General features: G+C 43.5%; 1 pseudogene; it reads right to left on the bottom strand.

Annotated features, from left to right (window-relative positions):
- Positions 1 to 1,223: 1,223 nt before the first annotated feature.
- On the bottom strand, positions 1,224 to 2,645 carry LOC139436029 (piggyBac transposable element-derived protein 4-like; annotated as a pseudogene).
- Positions 2,646 to 5,570: the final 2,925 nt, after the last annotated feature.

A 5,570-nucleotide genomic window follows, 5' to 3' on the forward strand; every position in this document is an offset into this window, starting at 1 on the left:
CGGCGGGACTCGATGACGTAGTATGCTTGAAATAGTGGCTCTGGAGCAACTTTACTTGACATTGAGAAACACCCCGTATGGGCTCTGGCAGTGTTTAAAGACTGGTTATTGGAAAATAAAATGTGAACAAACTTTGACAGTTACAGGAAACCTCGATCTGTGCTGCCATCATTTTAAGTTATGTTGCTTGAATTTTAAGTTTGGCTTCACGTAGGGATCATGATCACCATGTGTTCTTTTTCATTAATGACTGCCAAGCTGCACATTACTCACCGTCCGATAAGGATATCTAGATGAATTTGGAACCTTCCGTGTGCTTGAGTTCACCTTAATTTAACGATAAGAGAACATTTGTTTATTTCCATTTCTCATTCAGTGTGTGTGTGTGTGTGTGTGTGTGTGTGTGTGTGTGTGTGTGTGTGTGTGTGTGTGTGTGTGTGTGTGTGTGTGTGTGTGTGTGTGTGTGTGTGTGTGTGTGTGTGTGTGTGTGTGTGTGTGTGTGTGTGTGTGTGTGTGTGTGTGTGTGTGTGTGTGTGTGTGTGTGTGTGTGTGTGTGTGTGTGTGTGTGTGTGTGTGTGTGTGTGTGTGTGTGTGTGTGTGTGTGTGTGTGGTCGGTCCTTTAATCCTTAAGAGTCCCTTAAAAAAAACGTATTTGTTCCTAAGGCCATAAAATGCCACCTTCACAAAAACTGCTATAAAAATATGATATATTCATATGTATTTCCACTTTCAAAGAGTCAGTCTTTTACACCTACTCCAGCATGACATACACATATGAAATATGAATTATATTGGGGATTTTAACCCTTTAAATGCCAGTTTGTTGAAAAAACTCCACAGTTTTTTTATTGAAAAGAACAAAAAACTAGAATAATTTTCCAAAAATACATTTCAAGGAATATTTGATTATTGTTATTATTAGGTCCCTATATTGGTCAATGATTGGCAGCAAAATTAATTTGAATGCATTGTAATTTTTTTTGCAGAGTTAGATTTAAACAAAAACTCACACTCGTGTTCCTAAGGCCAGAAAATGCCACCTTCACAAAAGCTGCTATAAAAATATGATATATTCATATTTGTTCCCACTTTCAAAAGAGTCAGTCTTTTAAAACTACTCCAGCCTGACTAAAATGAATAAGATCATTTTGAACCAGAAAAACATTTATTTTACAAAGATAAACTTTGAATGAACACTGTGTGTCTGGCTGTGAGAGTCCATCTCAGGTTGAGCAGGGGCTGCAAATGGACAGACTGTGGTCATTGCATATGAATTTCCCACATTTGCAGCAGGTGCTGCAAACTCTTCTGTCCATGCAAAAGTGGCACTGCCTCCTGCTCTTCCGTTCACTGATGAGAGAGGGGCCTGCAGCAGCACCCTGCAGATCTGACACCATTGTTGCAGCAGCTGATGAGCGGGGAAGGCGCCCTCTTTTCTTGATGTGTGGGGTCACCAGCATTTCTCCCTCCTCTTCAATGAAGAGCCTCCTCCTGTACGGTTTCTGCTGCTGCCAGGATGGCTCGATTGATGTCCACAGGACGCAGGATGGCCCGATTGATGTCCACAGGACGCAGGACGGCCCGATTGATGTCCACAGGACGCAGGACGTAGGCGTTGTAATGGGAAATGTCAACCAGGTTGTGGAAGAGGGCAAGTGGCCAGCGATTTGTTCTCCTCCTGCAGGAGTAGGTGGCAACAACCTAACAAAAACATAAAACAAGACAATTTGAATAAATGATTCCAAGCATTTTCTCTCATGATGCAAATATTAATTATTTTATAGGAAAATGCTCATTTGAAAAAAACCTACATATATTTCAGACAAGAATATAAGAGTAAGAATACATGTGTGCCTACCTTATCAAGGTTGTCGACACCTCCTTTGCATCGGTTGTAGTCTTTGATTATGACTGGCTTTCTCTTCATTTCGTCGCTTACGTCTGGACTGCGGTGTTTCGTGCTTAGAAGCAGCACATTCCTGCCACGTCGAGGGATGTAAGAGACCATGTGTGTGGGTCTTCGTAAAGGCAAAGGTGGAGGAGAGGATCGCTCTCGCTCTTGCCTGGAACAAAATAGGGGGAAGCTCAGGCTTGTTTCGGTGAATTGTGCCAACCAGGGCCAGTTTTCTCCTGAGCAGCTCCTCAGCCAGTGCGAAGGACGTGAATAAATTGTCACAGGTAATGATGTGTCCCTGGAGCCCCTCTGTGATCTCCAGGACCACCCTCATCCCCTGGTTGACTTCAGGACAACTGCCAGCTGCTTTGCCTGTATACACCTGCAGTCTCCAGGCGTAGGATGATTTTACATCACAGTTTGCCCAAATCTTTATACCGTATTTGGCCGGCTTTTTTGGCATGTACTGCTTGAAGCTGCACCTGCCTCTGAATGGGACGAGCTGTTCATCCACGCAGACGTCACTGAATGGGCTAAACAGCATCGACAGGCGGTGCGTCCACATATCCCAGACTTTGCGGAAGGCAGCCAGCTTGTCATCACGGCGCCGTGGTCGGGATAGCTTGTCGTTGAACCGCAGTGTTCGGCTGATTTGGTGAAACCTCTTGTGGGACATCGTGGCTCGGAAAATGCTCCGTCCCGATTTCTCACTCCAGAGGCTGAGGGTTGATTCATTTGTTGATCTGTAAACAGTTAACGCGTTAATGGCGGTAATTAATGTTTTGAATTAATTGCGTTAAAATATTTAACGCATGTGCAGAATGGCCCGCCCCATACGTGCCACCAGTGGCAGCGCCAGTGTATGGCTGGGGTAGGCTACACCCATACCAAGAAATGGCTTAGCCCCACCATGAAAAATGATGTTAAAGTAAGCAAAATAAAGTCTGCCAACTCGCGGAGTAAATTGCACAGACAGCAGTTAGTAAGATTGATTTCAGTAGCCACGGTTTTGAAAACTTTTGTCAGTGATCGACTTCTCAATAGAATATCTTTGATAATGTCTTCTGGCCAATCAGAATCAAGATAACGGCGTCGTGTTGTTGCAGGAAGTCCCGACGGAGAATACTTTTGCTGTAGTACAGGGGTGCACATAACTAGCTGGTACGCAGGTTATGTGCGTAATCTGAAATGCGTACCGTCACTTGTGTCACAAAGCGCATTTGCGTACCGACGTACTTGTGAAGCTTTTCCAGAAGGCGGTTCGATCACCGGACGACAGAGTCGGTCTCCGTGTGCACAGACAGGGCTGCTGTTAACGTCGGTCTGTACAACGGAATTGTGCCAAAACTACGCCAACCGGCTGCGGAGGGAGACTCCCCCCCCCCACCTTCACTGGAGAACTGCGCTAAAACAGCTGATCACAACGTTCACACTCTGTGGTCACGAAGTACTCCACCAGCCACTAGCCGCCCCCTCTGTCGACTTTCCTGAAGTACTCCCCCCGTTGATAGAAATCAACACGTAATGAATGAAGACCCCACGGTTTGATGATTGATAGGTGTGTGGGTTGTCTTTCATTTTGACACGCAGACATTTTTTATAATAAACATAGATACTGTATGTTAAATGGATATATCCGCCTTCTTTCATTTATCTGTCCATTCCCACAACAATATACATAAATAAATGGCATATTTTGGACATAGTTCGAATGGTGATTAGTTGTGATTAATCTGATTAAAAATTGTAATCGTTTAACAGCCCTAGTTTTAAGTTAACGTGAATGGTTTGAGGCTATTTAGCAGTCGGGACTGATTGAGACAAAGAACACAATCACAGTGGAAGCTGAGAATATTGGAGTGAGTGTTTGTGTTAAAGACAGTGTGAGGCTGTTTTTCTTTTTTTAAAGTCCTTTGTGTGATGAGGGCAATCATTTCAAAAAGTGTTTCTTGTTACGTTTTAATTTAACGTGAATGGTTTTAGGCCATTAAACAGTGGGGACTGTTTGAGACAAGAACACAGTTGAGTTAGTGTTTGAATTACAGTGTGAGGCTTTCTTTTAAAAAAGTCCTTTTCTGGGAAAAGGCCTGAAAAGTTTGAAGCTTTCAGTGGTTGTTTCTTCTGTTTTCAAACAGACATTGCGTGTGGATTACGACGAGAAGTGCGACATTCGTGCGTTAGATAGACGATATTCTGCTGATTGTGTTTGATTAGCATCTTACTTTGTCCCATTATAGCGTGTTTAAACAGAGGAGATAACCATACTGGCTCTTAAAGTCAAAACATTACGTACATGGGTTGGGGGCTATGACGTATGAGGCCCATTTATAAATTGTAAATTAAATAGAAATGTTATTTTAAACTGCAGTGTTGTTTTGTGTTGAATATTAAACTCCGTTGTGAGAGCCACGAGGTGTTTTCAAATCCCTTTGTTCTTCAGGTCAAAGGTTGGAAAATCAGTTGCCATCGTGTCTTGCCCGCATGTTTACAATGAACCACACGGCAGTCGCCATTTCGTGAATTGCTAATTGTTTTTACCCAGTCCTACTCACATGACGCTAGGCACTCCATCTTGAGAAGGACGAATCATATTTCTTTGCAGAGTTGGAACTATAAAATAGACAGGTTATCTTACCGTGGGAAGTTTGGTATTTGTAGGGATCTGATTTTGGAAGTTTCTTTTCTGCTTGCAAGTGTGAATTGACGGTTTTTTTAAATATTCCAGTTTGCAAATGTGTTTTGGCGGTTATGTGCTGCGTTGTTTTACCATAGTGTAATGTTGGGTTTAAAGCCAGACTGAAACTTTTCATGGATGCCATGCACGGTTAAGAAAGACTGCAGCTGGGCGTAGACTACTCGCTCCAGGGCTTTTGATAAAAAAGGTAGCTGGGAAATGGGCCTAACATTTGCGAGAATGGAGGGGTCAAGATTTTTCTTTTAAGTAGTGGCTTGACCACGGCATGTTTGAAGGCAGCTGGGACACATCCTGAGCTAAGAGAGGTGTTTATAAGTAATAAAATACTTGCTCCAACTGTTTCGAAGACGTCTCTGAGAAGGCGAGAGGGAATGCTGTCTGAGGTGCAGTTTGTCGGCCGCAGGTGCATGACTACATCCGAGAGAGAAGAGAGGGATACAGGCTCAAAGTGGTCGAGGACAGCAGGGCACAGAAACTTTTTCAATAAAAAAATGTAAGAAACTTATCACAGAGAGTAGTCGATGGCACAATTGGAGAAACATCACAGGGATTAATGATCGAGTTGAGGACATTAAAAAGAACCTGAGGTTTATGGCTGTTTTTGGAGATTAACAGAGAAATGTGCTGTGTTTTGGCTGCTTTGACTGCCGTCTGGTAGTCAGCTAGGCAAGCACGAAGGATTTCTAGGGAGACATGGAGTTTGTCCTTTTTCCATTTTCTCTCTGCATGCCTGCAAGCGCGTCTGAGAGCACGAGTACAGTCATTGAGCCACGGCTGTGAGAGAATGTTGGTGCGTCTCAGCGTAAAAGGAGCAACAGAATCGAGTATTTGGGTACATGTCGAGTCAAACATGGAGATAAGCTCATCAGCACTAAAAGCACAGTTCATCTCTAATTTACAGATCAGAGAAGCATTAAAAACATCAGAAAACTGTGAGGGAGTCAAGGGGTTAATCGAACGCAGACGGCGCGCAGGGGCACG

This window comes from Pseudochaenichthys georgianus, chromosome 22 (genome assembly GCF_902827115.2).
Source record: "Pseudochaenichthys georgianus chromosome 22, fPseGeo1.2, whole genome shotgun sequence".
In the NCBI taxonomy this organism is placed as follows: Eukaryota; Metazoa; Chordata; class Actinopteri; order Perciformes; family Channichthyidae; genus Pseudochaenichthys; species Pseudochaenichthys georgianus.